The sequence below is a fragment of the Eptesicus fuscus genome, chromosome 10 (assembly GCF_027574615.1).
Source record: "Eptesicus fuscus isolate TK198812 chromosome 10, DD_ASM_mEF_20220401, whole genome shotgun sequence".
Taxonomy (NCBI): Eukaryota; Metazoa; Chordata; class Mammalia; order Chiroptera; family Vespertilionidae; genus Eptesicus; species Eptesicus fuscus.
Window position 1 is genome coordinate 28,282,847 of NC_072482.1, and position 16,514 is coordinate 28,299,360.

The window sequence follows — 16,514 nt, forward strand, 5'->3', positions numbered from 1 at the left end:
TTTAATATGCTTAAAATTTGAATAGAAAACAATTTTATTTTAGATAAGCTAACCTGACAGTCAATGCAATATCCTATCGTGACTGGTGTCAAAATATTGAAATATCCTTGTAACTAACCATCAGATGTGGCTCGCCTTTACTGACTGCCATCTGTGATTGTTCAGACTTCAGCCCCAGCAAATAAGAAGTGACATGTGGGATAGGAATATTAGGTCCGCTTATATCAAATCAACCATAAATATAACAAATACATTTTTATAACATAGCTCATATCTATGAGGTTAAACTTTTGAAACTCAGTAAACTGTAACTTTTGTATTTGGTAACAATCAGAAAAGAACCAGTCTTTGTAGTTCAAGTTGTACTTCTGTATAGAGGAAATACATCTTAAACCCTTGAAATTTTATTTAATAACTAGAGGCCTAGTGCATGAATTCATGCACCAGTGGGGTCCCTTGGCCTGGCCTGCAGGATCGGGTCAAAACCAGCTCTCCGACATCCCTCAAGGGGTCCTGGATTGTGAGAGGTTGCCGGCCAAGCTGAGGGACACCACTGATGAATGATTGGGGCCAGGGAAGGATGCAGGAAGTTGACCAGCCAGGGAGGGACCATGGGAGGACTGCAGAGTGTGTCCGTCCCATCTCGCTCAGTCCTGACTGGCCGGACCCCAGCAGCAAGCTGACCTACTGGTTGGAGCGTCTTCCCCCTGGTGGTCAGTGCACAACATAGCGACTGGTCAACTGATCAACTGTCTGCCCCCTGGTGGTCAGTGAATATCATAGCAAGCAGTTGAGCAGACTTAGCATATCATTAGCATATATGCTTTGATTGGTTGAACGGCCGACTGGTCAACCTTACACTTAGCATATTAGGCTTTTATTATATAGGATTACAAAAAGTAAGATTAAAACACCTGCAGTTATGTGGCTCGAAGATAACAAATGAAGGCACTTTGGGGCGTGCTGGGGCTCTGAACAAAATGTCTGACATTTTGCAATGCATGTTTTTCTCATTTCTGGCAATTCCACCAAGAACTTTACTAAGGCTATCAATGAAAAGTTGACAGTTTTTATTCTTCATTTCAGTGGGCCCTGAATCCAGGGTCTTGATAAAATTTAAAGGTTTTGTTTAATCCCTTAACTTCTAGGTTATGCACAGACACATTCTGACATAAAGATTGATTTAGGTTCAGGGAGTCAATGGAACACAGCACAGAGATACTAATCAATGGGAGCATATATCAAGTTTGTAGATAGGAAGAATTAACATCATTAAAATGCCCATACTGACCAAAGCAATCTAAAGTGCCAATGGTGTTTTTTACAGAATTAGAACAAATCATCCAAAAATTTGAATGGAAACACAAAAGGACTTAAATAGTGACAGCGATCTTGAAAAAAAAAAAAAAAAAGACAAAGTTAAAGGTATCATATTACCTGATTTCAAACTATACTACAAGGCTATAATAATCAAAACAGCATGTCACTAGCATGAAAACAGTCACACAGATCAATAGAACCAAATAGAAAGCTCAGAGATAAAACCATGCCTATGTGGCCAATTAATGTTTGACAAAGGAAGCAAGAAAACACAATGAGATAAAGACAGTATATTTGATAAATGGGGTTGGGAATATTGTACAGATACATGTAAAAAAAAAAGAAGAAACTTGATTATTTTCTTACACTGTAAATAAGAATAAATAAAAACGGATTAAATACTTTAATGTAAGACTCAAAACCATTAAACTTCTGAAAGAAAACACAGGCAGTAAAATCTCTGAGATTTCTATTAGCAATTTTTTTTTTCTGACATATCTCCTCAGGGAAGGGAAACAAAACAAAATAAAAATGGGGCTATTTAAGACTGAAAAGTTTTTGCACAGCAAGGGAAACTATCAACACAATGAAAAAAACCCAGTGAATGGAAGAAAATATTCAGCAAAGATACATAAATCTGATAAGGGGTTAATATCCAAAATTTATAAAAAATTCAAACACCAAAAACAAAACAAAACAAAACCCACAAAGTACAACATAAAATAAGCAAACAAACAAACTACCCAATTGAAAAATGGGCATAGGACCTGAGTAGATACTTCTCCCAAAAGGACAAAAAAAGCTTAATATCACTAATCATTAGAGAAATGAAAATTAAATCCGTATAAGATATCATCTCACACTTTTCAGAATGGCTATCATCAATATATCAACAAAAAGCAAGTGTTAGCAAGGATGTGTAGAAAAGAGAATCTGGGTACACTATTGGTGGGAATGCAGATTGGTGCAACCACTATGGAAAACAGTGTAAAAGTTCTTTAAAAAATTAAAAATGAACTGCCTTATGACCAGAAATTACAATTCTGAAGAACCAAAACACTAATTTATAAAAAACATATGCACCCCAATGTTCATTTACAGAGTTATTTATAACTAGAGGCCTGATGCACGAAATTAGTGCAAGAGTAGGCCTTTGCAGCTGCAGCGGCTGCCTGGATCCATCCTTCGCAGCCATGGTGGCTGCCTCCATCCTGAGGCTGCAGCCCCAGCTTCATCCGGAAGGACATCGGGTCTAATTAGCATATTACACTTTTATTATTATAGATAGAGAAGATATGGAAGCAACCCAACTGCCAATCAATAGATGAGTGAATAAAAAAAGTGGTGGAATATTACTCGGTGATAAAAAAAAAACAACTGACATTTTACCATTTGCAACAGAATGAATGGAACTAGAGTATTATGCCGAATGAAATCAGCCAGACAGAGAAATATAAATACCATATGATATCACTTATATATGGAATCTAAAGAACAAAACAAAGAAACAAAATTGAAACAGGCATTGATACAAAGGACAAATTGACAAAGGCCAGAAGGGAGAGGTGTTGGGGAACAGGTTGAAATATGTAATGAGATTAAGAACTAATTGGTAGTTACAGAATAGTCACAGAGGTGTAAATTATAGCATAGGGAATAGAGTAACTAATATTGTAATAATTACCTATGGTACCAGGTGATCACTTGAATTATTGGAGGGGACACATTATAACTGCTATGAATGTCTAGCCCCTGTGCCTATACATGAAACTAATGCAAAATAGTACTGAATCATACTATAATAAAAAACAAAATAAAAAATAGTCAAAAAAAGAGAGAACTCATTGGAAAAACTAGGCAAACTGACTAGTCCCTCACCCTAACCTGTGAGCCAAGATAGATTATTAAATAAATGGTTTTGATGAGAACTAGAGGACTTACAGCTTCTACAATTTGAAGGGCCTTCTTAATAAGTTGCATGGGAAAAATGTTCTAATCAATACAATTTCTATTGTTCTCTATATATGCTTAATTCCACAATTTACTTAAGCAGAAAGCACACTTTAAACTTAGTTTCATCATAGAACTAAAAATCCATGGTTATAAATATCCTGTGAATTCAGTGCTTTCAAATTTAATATCTCAACATTAAGAGAACTTTATCTGAAGTGCTTATTTTAATCCTTAAATCAAGATCATAACTATTTTATTTATATAAAAGGTAAAGCAATGGCTTATGAACTGCACATCAATTCATAGTTTGGTAAACAGAGCATTATTTCTGAAATGGTGTTTTAAAAAACTATAATAAGCTCTAAAAGATTGAATCTTAAAATCTAGTTAAAATGAAATGTTAAGAGATCATCATAGCACTTTCCTTCTTTATTAAATTTTATGATTTACAATTAAATTTCATGTGTTCATTTGATTTACCCTTTAACCAAACTGTCAAGTTGATGTTATCCACAGGAAATAGTGGCACAGTTGTACTGCTGAGTGACTTTGTTTTATATCAATTAGTCATGAAAGAAAGCTTCAAAGTGATATATTCTTACTTAAAATGAGTGAACTAATGTCTGTTATGTAGGAATCAAAAGAGTTTAAAAGTATAAAGATACAGCAGTGTGCTGGTAATTGTTTAACAACTGACTCTCAGAAGAAGAAAAAAATAGTAGGGAATGGATTATTTATAACATTATCTAATCCCCCTTGTGCAAATTATCCCAATCTCTTTTTATTTCAATGTACCAAAATTATGTCAATCAGCTCACAGAATTTATAAAAATTTAATGTTCAGCACTCAGGAGCCAGTACCATCTGGCTCCATCAGACTGCTGGAAAAGGACTTTCCTGACTATTATTTGAGGTTGATCAGGATGTTTGAAAAGTAGAACATAGGGATAGGAAAAGGCAACCCAGGCAGTTGTTTGTGGGAGTTGAAGTGCAAAGACTCTTCCTCAATATGCTATAGAGCTGTGGTCGGCAAACTGTGGCTCACGAGCCACATGTGGCTCTTTGGCCCCTTGAGTGTGGCTCTTCCACAAAATACCACGGCCTGGGCGAGTCTATTTTGAAGAAGTGGCGTTAGAAGAAATTTAAGTTTAAAAAATTTGGCTCTCAAAAGAAATTTCAATCATTGTACTGTTGAATTTTGACTCTGTTGACTAATGAGCTTGCCGACCACTGCTATAGAGTAATATAGTCATTAGTCAGCATTATGGGGTAGCGAACTCAAAGGTCACTTGGGGCAGGATTTTACAGTACTATGAGTACCACAGTGATAAAATCATTTTATTATTAACGCTCACTGAGTCTTATGTACTAGGCAAGCCCTCTGGTCATAGCCTACCACCAGGCTTAGGCACCATTTGTATGCTCATTTTTCAGATAATAAAACTTTAGTCACAGGACAATCATAACCTCCTGAAAATCAGGCTGTTGTTAACTGGTAGAGCTTGGATTCAAACCCAGGATGTCAAATACAAGAGTCTTCACTCTAAACATTCAAATAATTTTATGAATAATACATTAGAGAGATTCAACTTTATTCTGTAAAAATAAGAACAACCATTGAATGCCCGGCTGGCATGGCTCAGTGATTGAGCATCAACCTCTGAACTAGGAGGTCACAGTTCAATGCTACACATCAGGGCATATGCCCAGGTTGTGGGCTCAATCCCCACATCATTGATGTTTCCATCTTTCTCCCTCTTCCTTCCTCTCTGAAATCAACAATATAAGCGACCATTATGACCAAACAACCAGAATGACCTGGAGTGACCGGACAACCAGCCAGTAGCTATGATGGACACTGACCCAGACCTTGCTGCTAGGGCCCTGACAGCCCCTAATCTGGTTCACCTTTACCCCGGAACCAGACAGGAGGGAGGAGGGAGGAGGGAGTCCGATTCATCTCGGAATTGGCCGTGCCTTAGCTTGCTGTGGGGGCCAACCTCCCATAGTCCTTTCCCCTGGCCAGCCAGCCCCCTGATCAGCCCTGATCACTGGCCAGCCAAGGGACTCCACCTGTGCATGAATTCGTGCACCAGGCCTCTAGTAAATAAATAAAAGTACAACCATTGAAAACTGTGTGTCAGGGGGAATTGTACTAAGGTGGCAGTTTTATCGGCTCAGTTGTTAATTACAAGACCTGAATTATGGTGATGATAGTAGCAATAAAAATAAGTGACACATAATAGGTAACTCCATCTTGTTTGGGCTCATCATCAAATTCCTCCTCCTCTTTTATTTTTATTTAAAAAAAATTAATTGTTTTTTAAAAATGTTGAAATAAAAATAATTACTCTAATCTCATTTTCTCACATAATTTTGTATATTCCTTTTTTACATTTTAATTTTGTCTGCATGTATCCATACTTATTAGTATTTACACACTACAAAATCACTATCTACACAATTAAAGCATGTGGTGATATTTTTGGTCCATTTTGTTATATGGTCTTCAGTCATACCATTTTAATGATAGCAAAATATTCCATGAGCATACATATCATAATCTATTTTTTGCCTTTGAAAGAGTACAAAGAGGGTCGTGGCATTAGAAAGGTTGAGAACCACTGCTGTAGAGTAATAATAGTCATTAGTCAGCATTATGGGGTTGAGAACTCAAAGGTAACTTGGGGCAGGATTTTACAGTACTATGAATACCATGGTGATAAAATCATTTTATTATTAACACTCACTGAGTCTTATGTACTAGGCAAGCCCCATTATTAGGAAATAATATTTCCTAGTTATGTCCTTTTTGTATCAATATTTTATTAATATAAATAACTAATACATATATTTATTCAGATACACACATATATATTATACATACACACATGCATACATATATGTGTATATATATGTATGTATATATAATTTTTGGGTTAGTCTTTCTCTTGATAATTTTATACATGGAAATATTTTTTCTAGGAGAAATTATGCTGTCCAACAAATGAATATTTAAGTTCCCTAGTGTTTACCTCACTAGAAGGTAGAGACATGCATATTCCAATAGTGAGGCATAATTTTTCACCAAACAAGCACCTATTTTTTAAAAATAGGAATAACCCATTGTGGCTTATTATGAAGTCAAATGAGCACCCTCTTACAGTCCTGCTTAGTCTGAAAATTGTAAAAACTTACCAAAATGTAGTAAGCAACATAATTTAGTAAGCAATTTAACTAAGTGTTGTTAACAATTTTGTCAGATGTGGTTAAAGGACAAACATGCCCAAATGTATTTCCATAATAGAAATGTATACCAAAGGAATGTTCAGAAAAGTTTCAAAATACACCTAGAAAAAATGATTATTGCAGCATCCTATATAATAAAAGCCTAATATGCTAAGTGTCTGGTCGACCGGTTAGCCATTCAACAAATCAAAGCATAATATGCTAATGATATGCAAAGGCCGTTCAACTGCTCGCTATGATATGCACTGACAACCAGGGGGCAGATAGTCAACCGCTCACTATGATATGCACTGACCACCAGGGGGCAGATGCTCTGACTGGTAGGTTAGCTTGCTGCTGAGGTCCGGCTGATCAGGACTGTGTGAGATGGGCTGGACATGCCCTGGGGCCCTCCTGTGGTCCCTCCCCAGCTCGCCAACCTCCCGCATTCTCCCCAGCTTCGATCCTGCACTGGTGGGGGTCCCTTGGCCTGGCCTGCACCCTCTTGAAATCTGGGACCCATTGGGGATGTCAGAGAGCTGGTTTCAGCCCAATCCCACAGGCCAGGCCGAGGGACCCCCCCCACTGGTGCACGAATTCATGCACCCCAGGCCTCTAGTTTTTTTATATAAGTGACAAATTGTAAAATATACAGATATCTATTATTGAGATCAATTATACTATATCCTTATGATAAAACTTTAGGCAGCTAATAAATCTGTGCTGTGTAAACTTAATTAATAACATGAGGAAATTAAAAAAATATTATTGCTAATTAAAAATTCAGGTGACCAAATACTAGGTACTGCATAAAACTAATTATAAAAAACTAGATGTTATATGTTTTCCAAATGATGCCTTAGCACTGTACAACTGTTACTGTTTACTTCTGGTAATAGGTATTTTGTAATCTTTGCTTTTTGATTTTTTCTGTAAGTTCCCTATTTCTACCATGCACTTATATGGCTTTTTAATGAGAAAAGAAATATTTTGATGGGTTAAACTTTTCAATTAAAAAAATAGAATGAACATTTTCATGTCCTTTATATATAACCAATTTGTTTTCAAAGAACCACACTGATTTCCAATAGCAATATTGCACTTGCATTAGTTCAAAAATTTATTGATGTATTGTTGCTCAGTCTTATTTTTAGTGTTCCTGTGCCATTTAGTTTTATATATGTTTTGTAAATGTAGCATAGCTTGGGATTTTGTTTTTCATCTTCTCCAGCAGACTTTGTTTTTGTTTTTTAAGAGGCCAATTTAAAGTCATTTATGCTTGTTTAAGATTTATGATATCTGTTCCTGCATCTGACAGCCTTCCTTTATTTTTTTACTGCCTCTTTCCTCTCCTCTCCTCTCCCTTCTTCCTCCCTATTCCCCCTCTCCCTCCCTCCTCCCCTCTCTTTCTCTCTTATATTTGCTGTTCAGGTTTTTCAAAAATCTACAAGGTGGGCATATGGTAGGTTAATAATAATAATAATAATAGTAATAATAATAAAAATATAAGAATAAACTGTTTTGTGTACTCACAACTGTAAACCTATTTTTGCCAATTCCTCTTTGTACTCCTTCAAAGGCAAATAATCAATATTTTATCTTTGTACCAAACACAAGTGAAGATTTCTGAATGAATGAATGATCTAATAATTCAAATACTTAATTGTTAATTCTGTCACACAATAATTATCTTAAACTTTATTCTCATTAAACTGGTTGAATATTGACATAATTGTAATTCTATTTTAAGAAATATAGAAATCAAGTGTAGAGCTTTTATTAAGCACCATTCTTTCACTTTCTCCCTTCATATCTCACTTAAGTTTTTAATGAAACTCCATTGTATTTTCCAAAATATTATTTTGTCTTATACTATTATATTTTTAAAATAATAAAATAATTACATTTCTCAACACCATCTTTTTTGTTTTGTTTTGTTTAGCAATATATTTACTTGTACCAATAATTGTAGGCTTAACCTAACAGTTCTTTTTACAACAACATTAAAATTCAATCATTCTCTCTTCTATTTTTTTTTTTAACCTGGAAGTGGCTTTCTATGTGTTTCTGGTACATCTACCTGTTTTATTTTGCTGCAAACAAAGGCACTTAGCTAGCATATTCTTTGGGACCATAAATCTGGTCTTCTCAGGGAAATAGCTGTTGAATCCTATCTTTTCAACACCACATGTTATATGACTCCACATCATTGTCATATCAGTTATTAAAGAGGAAGATAAAACATAAAGCCATGATTACTTTAACTCTTCTGAAATGGTCAAAAGAAATTTTGGGGAAGCTAATGACATAAGACTTGGTTTCCATTCCTCATTCAATTTATATAAAAATAAATCTCAGATTGATGGAAACAAAGATTGAGAACTGACTTATCAGAACAAGAAAGTAGGATAACTTTCTGTCAAATTTAATGCTTGGTGCACCTGCCAAGCTTTTTACATTAATTTCTTGTTTTTGAAGTCCTAAGTCCCAAAGCTTATATGAATAGCTTTTCTAGTGATGAGTAGTTCTCAATATATTCCTTTACTTAAGGGTGCTGGTGCTAGGTAAATGGGGCTAGTTAAATGGAGCTAAGATAATCTGCAGGCTTGCAGATAGAGTAAAATTTCTGTCATTAGGCCCTATTTTTCATTTGGAAAAAGAATTTGAATCTTTTTGCAAGAATAAATGATATGTAACAACGTGGAATATTATGTAATAAGTCTGTCTCTCTACACATACACACATAGAGCTGTTATTTGAAATGTACATCAAATATAGTTTATTTGTATTTAATTCATTAAGTAAATTCTATAAGAATTGTCATCACTCATCTTTCACTAGATTTTCTATGAATCACTTAAATTCATTCACTTTGTTTCCTTAAACTTACAATATTTTTCTTTAATGTTTGAATTGGTTAGTATTGACTGTCTACCTATATTACAATACTTTTCACTTTACATGTAAACTCTAAGCAACTAGGAGGAGCTACAGCTCCATGGGAAATTATAATCTGTACTAAAGAGCATCAATATTAAAAAAAACAATTTAGAGAAATTTATTATATATGTGTGTGTATATATAGTATACATACATATACACACAATTTAATGTACTAGGATTAATTTTACCTCCTTCATAGATCTTACCAATATAAATTCTGTTCATAACAAAAGTTTTGTCATTATTCTTGATGATTAACAGCTTGTAATTTAAAACATTTTTGCTATGCTTTCTAGATATTTCTTTATTTCGGCTGCATTGATCCAATGCAATAATATTATTAATTTTTGCTTGAGTAGTTCACTATAAATTCAATGAAAACCCATTATTTCATTTTGTGAAGTTAGATTGGATACATACATTTAATTAGTCCTTAAATAATTACAAATCCCACATATTTTTGTAAACCCAATTGGTTACACAATGATTGTTTTTTTTATTTATTTCAATATGGCAAAAATATCAAAAATTACTTGGTTTTTAAAGTTTTATGTGCTGTGGTTTTAATACTATATGTAGCAATGTTCATTTATAGTAAGAATTTACAATGAAAATAGCTTGTCATTTAAAAATTACTGGTAATAAGTTACTCATTCAAAATATTTTTTCAGAGTATTTGATTCACCATCTTTAGGAGTTTAGAGTATGTGGCTAGTTCTTTTTGTGCTCACACACACATTTAGAAATATGATCATATAGAAGTCACCAATCTTGGGAGTTACCAAGATAAAATCACCAGATGTTCTCATAAATTTTGGGAAAATCCACAACAATGTAAAAGGAAGACCTTGAAATCTAGTCTGTTGCCTAAGATATCTAGGCAGGGGAATCTTGAAATCTATGGGAGAGGAGTATAAAACTCTTGAACCCCCACCTGGAGGGACACTCAGGCTAGATGAGTTGCATGCTTGTGCTTTATGTCAACTGTATTCTTAATAAATTCACTTTCTTTGCTTAAAAAAATAAAGAAAAGAAATATGATCATATATCAAGATCATTCTAAACAATTTACATTAATGTTACCTGCATGATGAGTAACATTATGGTTCTGAACACAAATATTATATCAAGTGAACCTGATGTAGAATCCTGCTTCTGCTACTTACTATATGACATTAACTTTTCTATAGGACCTTAAGTTTTCTACACCTCATCTATAAATCAGTCATAATATTTATTTTACATATTATTGCTATAAGATTAATTAGCATGGTACTAAAAAATGGACACATATTTTTGTTATAGTATACTATTTAATATTATTATCTAGGAATTGGGTAAGAAAATGTTAATATTCTTGGTCTTCCATCTTGGACCATGTCCAATGAGATGAACTATTACAAATTGAATCATACAAATGTAACTTGCAGTCTTTGATTTCTGAGTATTTTACAATTTTAAGTAAGACTGTTATGAAAGTAAGTAATAAAAGATGGACTGAGAATTTCTCCCTCTCTACATTTGAATTATTGGTTGGTTTGCAGATGTGAACCACTTAATTAGAGGAGGTCATTATTGACTCCTTCATATTCAGAATATTATTAATTTCTAAGGGGAAAATGGCAAGAGACTTCCAAACTAAAGAATGCCTCTCAAATTTTGGATTCATTTATAGTGGAAAACAGCATCCTATTGTCTTTTGAGAAATTAAAGCAATTCCATATGATGTAGAATCATACAGCAACTGATATCAAATATTGTAATATAAGAAAAAAAGAATTTAGTTGGTAGCCACTGTTAGATAATTGCTTAAATGATTTGTTTTTCATACTTGACATGCACATGTGTATTTAAATCAGGTGTGTGTTTTTTTTTCTAGATAGAGTTGTGCTGTCCAATACTGCAGTAATAGGACATGCAGCTATTTAAATTTAATTAAAAGTGAATATAATTTAACATTCACTTCTTTAGTCACACTAGTCTCCTTTCCACTCCTCAATAGCCAGATGTAGCTAGTGGCTACTATAATGTACAGCTCAGACCAGAACATACCCATCATCACATAATGTTCTATTAGACAGCACTGATGTAGACCAGTATTTTTCAACTTAAGTAATAATTTCTATGAAGACTCCTTCTGGCATGTGTTTTCCTAATCACCCTTGACCATAAAAATTTAATGCTACTGACATGTTTTATGTAGCTCTGCCCTGCACATAAAAAGAATGAGATCCTCAGCTCTCCTTGAGAATACATTATGTAGGCCTATGAAAAAGGAAGAAATAGATCTATACCCCATGAGGGGCATTTTGCCATGTGTTCATGTTTAAAAACTTTATGAACAACTCATTTAATTTTACCTTCTGGAACAGTCAAATATTATAATTAAAATGAATATATTGAGATAAAGTAAATTTTAAAAATTAATCTCTATTACTCTATTGCTCTACTGATATTCAAGTTACATTAATTCTTGAATTTTTACCTTTTTTGTAATAAATGTAAATCTATTCTAATAACAGAGGAATATGCAAATTTTCCAGGACACCATCACAGTAACAGTAACAACCGAACAGCAGGCTGTGTGGGGCGACCATGCCGGCAGGGGTGTTAGTGAGGGACAACCAAATGACTGAAAAGCAGGCTGCGTGGGGCAACTAGGCCAGCAGGGGGGGCAGTAAGGGGTGACCAGGCCGGCAGGGGGGGTAGTTGGGGGCGACCAGGCCAGTGGGGGGGCAGTTAGGGGCGATTAGGACGGCAGACAGAGGCAGTTAGGGGTGATCAGGCTGGCAGGGGGGGTAGTTAGGGGCGATTTGGCAGGCAGGCAGGTGAGCAGTTAGGAGCCAGTGGTCCCGGATTGTGAGAGGGATGTCTGACTGCTGGTTTAGGCCCGATCCCCGGAATCAGGCCTAAACCGGCAGTCGGACATCCCCCGAGGGGTCCCAGATTGGAGAAAGTGCAGGCTGGGCTGAGGGGACCCCAGCTCCGTGCACGAATTTTGTGCACTGGACCTCTAGTGGTAACAGAAGCCACCTCGTTATCTGTCTTCCTACCACCCTTCTTGTAGATATCTCAGAGCTACCAGGAAGTATTGTAGATACTGGGAACCAGAAGAAAATAAGGTAGTTTTGCTCATCAGATCTTGAAAGATTAGAGAAAGATAACGATAAGACCAGTTTCTCTATCTTTCACGGCAAAATTCATGACTCATTCTACTAAATATTGTTACATCAATATGAAATAATATGCTAGGTCCAGCTGACAACCATCCATAAGAGCCAATTACCAAATTTTTAGTTTTGTGAGCCAGTTGACATCAGATTGTTGGTAGCCTGAAATCAGCCATGGTGGTCATATGTACATTTTAGAACCCAGGAAAAAAACCAACCAACCAACAAACAAACAAACAAACAAACAACAAAAAAAGACCTATGAATTAGGAGTTTGATTTTTTTCTCTGAAGAGTTAGCTGTTAAGCAAATGTGTTTAACACCTCATTGTTAAACACTAAAAAAAAAAAAAAGGTTCAGGATCAACCTCTTAAACCCACATATACTCTTAAATCTCTATTAAACTTCTGGAAATGAAGGCACTTACTCTCGATCAGTAGGAACTAATATACAGTCATTAGTGTTTGTTTTACAGTTAACACTAAGCTAACCTTCATAAAGATACACAGATTTGTGAAGAGCGTATTATTTCCCTAAGGGCCAGGACAAATTTCTCTGATCTGGAACAGTCAAGTGCCAGGGCAAATGAATGCAAGAGGTTAATCAGGCATGCCATTATTTCCTTTTTTTCTACTAAACTGAAGTTTTCTAACAAGGTAGTTGCTGATTATACAGGTGCCCCTTGGTCTCCATGTATCATGAGAACACCATAGATTAGTGTGTAGTCATTTTGTGTATAGTATGATGATTGCTGATATTTTTTCCTCAAAAAGTATCTTAGTAATCCACCACTATGAGAAATGAATAAGAATAAAACAATGCATTTTACAATTTTTACTTTGTTGTTGCTGTTGAATGGTGGTATAAATTCAATGCTCAATAACCAATAGTGAAACATTTCTCAAAATATTTTCCAAAGAACACTAAATTAAAAGAGATAATTCCCAGAAAATAGATTTGTGGTATTACTGGATTTTAAGCCATTTCTGAGCATGTAGATCTGTCTCCTACCCACGTGAAACATCTTCCTTCCATTTTTAAACTTTTCCTTGGACTGAGCCTTCTCTCACCAACCAATTCTAACTGAAACCTCTTATAAGTCTGCTTGGTTTTCTCCTAATGACACCAACATTTTGAATCAACTCTCTATAGGAGGCTGTTCTCTCTTTCTTTTGGACAGACTCAAATAAATAGTAGAAAGGGTCTAGCAGAGTTCCTGTCCTACTTTCAGACCTTTATTCCAACACAATTATTTAACATTATTTCCCTTTGGAAATTTATGCATTCAGGTATACCACCTTCTCCCAACTTTCTCTCATGGTTCTAGTCATTATTTGTGGTGACTTTCACCTCAAAAAGTTTTAGCCTCTTTCACCTCACATAATTTTTCAGTGACTTTCATTAAGCCATCTAGTCACCAGACATACTCAGATTCACACCTTATGGGACTCAACATTGTAAATTGTTCTCTATAAAACACCTAGTCATTTCTTTATAATATTATAATCCATTCTTGACTTTCAGTTTATGCCCCTTTAGTATTCTAAATATACTATATTTATTTGATTCTAAGATGATATGTTGGTCTTTTTCTCCCTTTATGGTACAAATGTTTGGACTGTCCATTGATTCTTAATATATATAAAAATGATTTTGATTCTGATCATTTTTATTAGAAAATTTGATGATTTCCTAGACAACTTTTCCCCATTTTTAAAAATTTCTTCACAGATTTTAAGAATTATCCTATAATGATTTTTAAATAATGTTTAGTAACTAAAGTAAGCTTTGATCACTCAAAAATAAGGTGTTTATATACATTTTAGCAGTTACTCTTGAATTGTTCACTAAGTAAACAGCAATGACCCAGAGGTTTGAAAAAATGCATATGAGGAGTTAAAACTGCTTTTACAGTAAAGCTGTAAAAGCCAGAAGTATTTCTGGGGAAGTCTTTTCCATTGACTGCATTGCTAGGAGAATGAAGAGAGAGATTTATAATGATGGGTTGGTGTTTTCAAGCAATCACAACAGACACAGGAGACAAAATTATGACAAATAGCCTTTTTCCAATGGGAATGCAGGGAGGGAGTACAGAGATCAGGTGTATGAGCTGGAGGATAAATGTCTCAGTTGCTCTGTACAAGAGAATACAGCTGGTGTAAATAGCATGACCTGGGTAATAGTACACAGAACAAGCGAAGGAGAGAATGATAAATTTAGAGATTGCCACTGTGGATCATAGTGTGAGTCCATCTAGTGTAAAGTTCTTCCTATGGCAATAACCAATATTTAATGTTCCAAAGGAAGATGAAAGCTCACAGAATGTGCCTAGGTGATTTATGCCATGTTATTTATCAGGTGAGAAATTTCTCTATCAGTCCAGCATGTAATCATTGAACATCTTGAGTTATGTAGTCCGAATACTCTTTTATTGCTGACAGATCTGCAAATGGCAGTGATGGACATAAAGATAGTCAGGCTTTGAAAATACTCCCTCTACATTATTTGTTTTCATTTACCGTTAAAATACAATGGTTCTCCAAATAAGTTGAATGTCATTTTCATAATAAGCTTGGGTTACAGTGCATATAAAAACAAGTTAAAAATTAAAGTATTAGCATTCATACAGCCAATACAATATCAGCCTGTTTTATGAATGTTCAAATTTACTCTTACCATATGTTTTTGTCTTTATAATTTTTTAAAATGCTGTTATTTTTAAGCCTCTTAAATTCTTAGAAAAACACAATTGATTATTTATATACTCCTACTGAAACAGATAAAAAGTAGATTTTGTCAGGGTTACTACAGTCAGAGGACATGGAGTGAATAAATAGTACATATTTACCAAGCTAATGACAACACTGGAAAGGAATGATGAAGTAAGAGTCATATGAGGAAGCCTATGTTCCAGGAAGATGAATCAATGTGAAAGAAAAACCATGTTAAAAACCTGAAGATGTAAAATAAGCAGCTCTTTCTGTTAAAGAGTGTTTTCCACCATGATCTTCCTTATTTTACAGACAGTGGCAGTTGCCCATTAACTAAGGTATGCAATGCACTTTTAAATACAATGATCACAATTCATTTACATCCTAAAAAAAATGATCCCAATGTATACACACAATATGTAGCCTTAACAATTACTTAGGGAGTTTGTAGATGATAAAATAGATTTCATCCAAAAAACTATTTTTTTTTCATGTGGTTCCTAGAGGTAAGTTAGCTTCAAAGATTACAGTGACCAATATGGAAATAAATAACTATTAAGATTCAGGAGGTCTGTTGCTGCTTCATAGTTACTAAGGGTAGCTTTAGGAAACTTACCATGGACCTATGATGATGATCTTGTATTGATAATCAGATAATCAGTTGTATACTAGGTACTCTTGGAATAACTAAAAATAATTCAATATAGTTCCTATATGTCAAGGCTGTGTTGCTTAAAGACAAGAGAAACAAGTAAGAGACTTAATAGAAATCAGAGCTACAAGGAATCTCCTTTTAATTAAGAGGAAAATCAGACATAGAAAAAGCACAAAGCTAATGATTGTACCAGGATTAGAACTTGGATCTCTAATTGCCAACTGAAAACTGTATCACATTGTTTATAACTCAAGGAAAAATTATATAATTTCTGATCCACCTGCATTGTCTTTGCTGCCTCTTTCTTGCCCCTAATATATATGTTTAGTGCTGTGTGTATTGAGTACAAAAACTTTTAAAGATTTGAAGCCAGGAATGTCTTGGACTTTAGTCCTTCTTTTGTCTCATTTTTAGATATATCTAGGGAGTGATTTATCCTTCAGTAGATATATTAGTTTGCTATTGCTGCATATAAAATTGCCACAAATTTAACAGCTTAAAACGGTACCATTTATTAACTCACACTTCTATAGG

The 16,514-nt window shown here is 34.6% G+C and overlaps 1 protein-coding gene across 1 annotated transcript in view; it reads right to left on the reverse strand.

Annotated features, from left to right (window-relative positions):
• The window catches only part of EYS (eyes shut homolog), a 1,391,558-nt gene that overhangs the window by 891,126 nt on the left and 483,918 nt on the right, over positions 1-16,514 (reverse strand).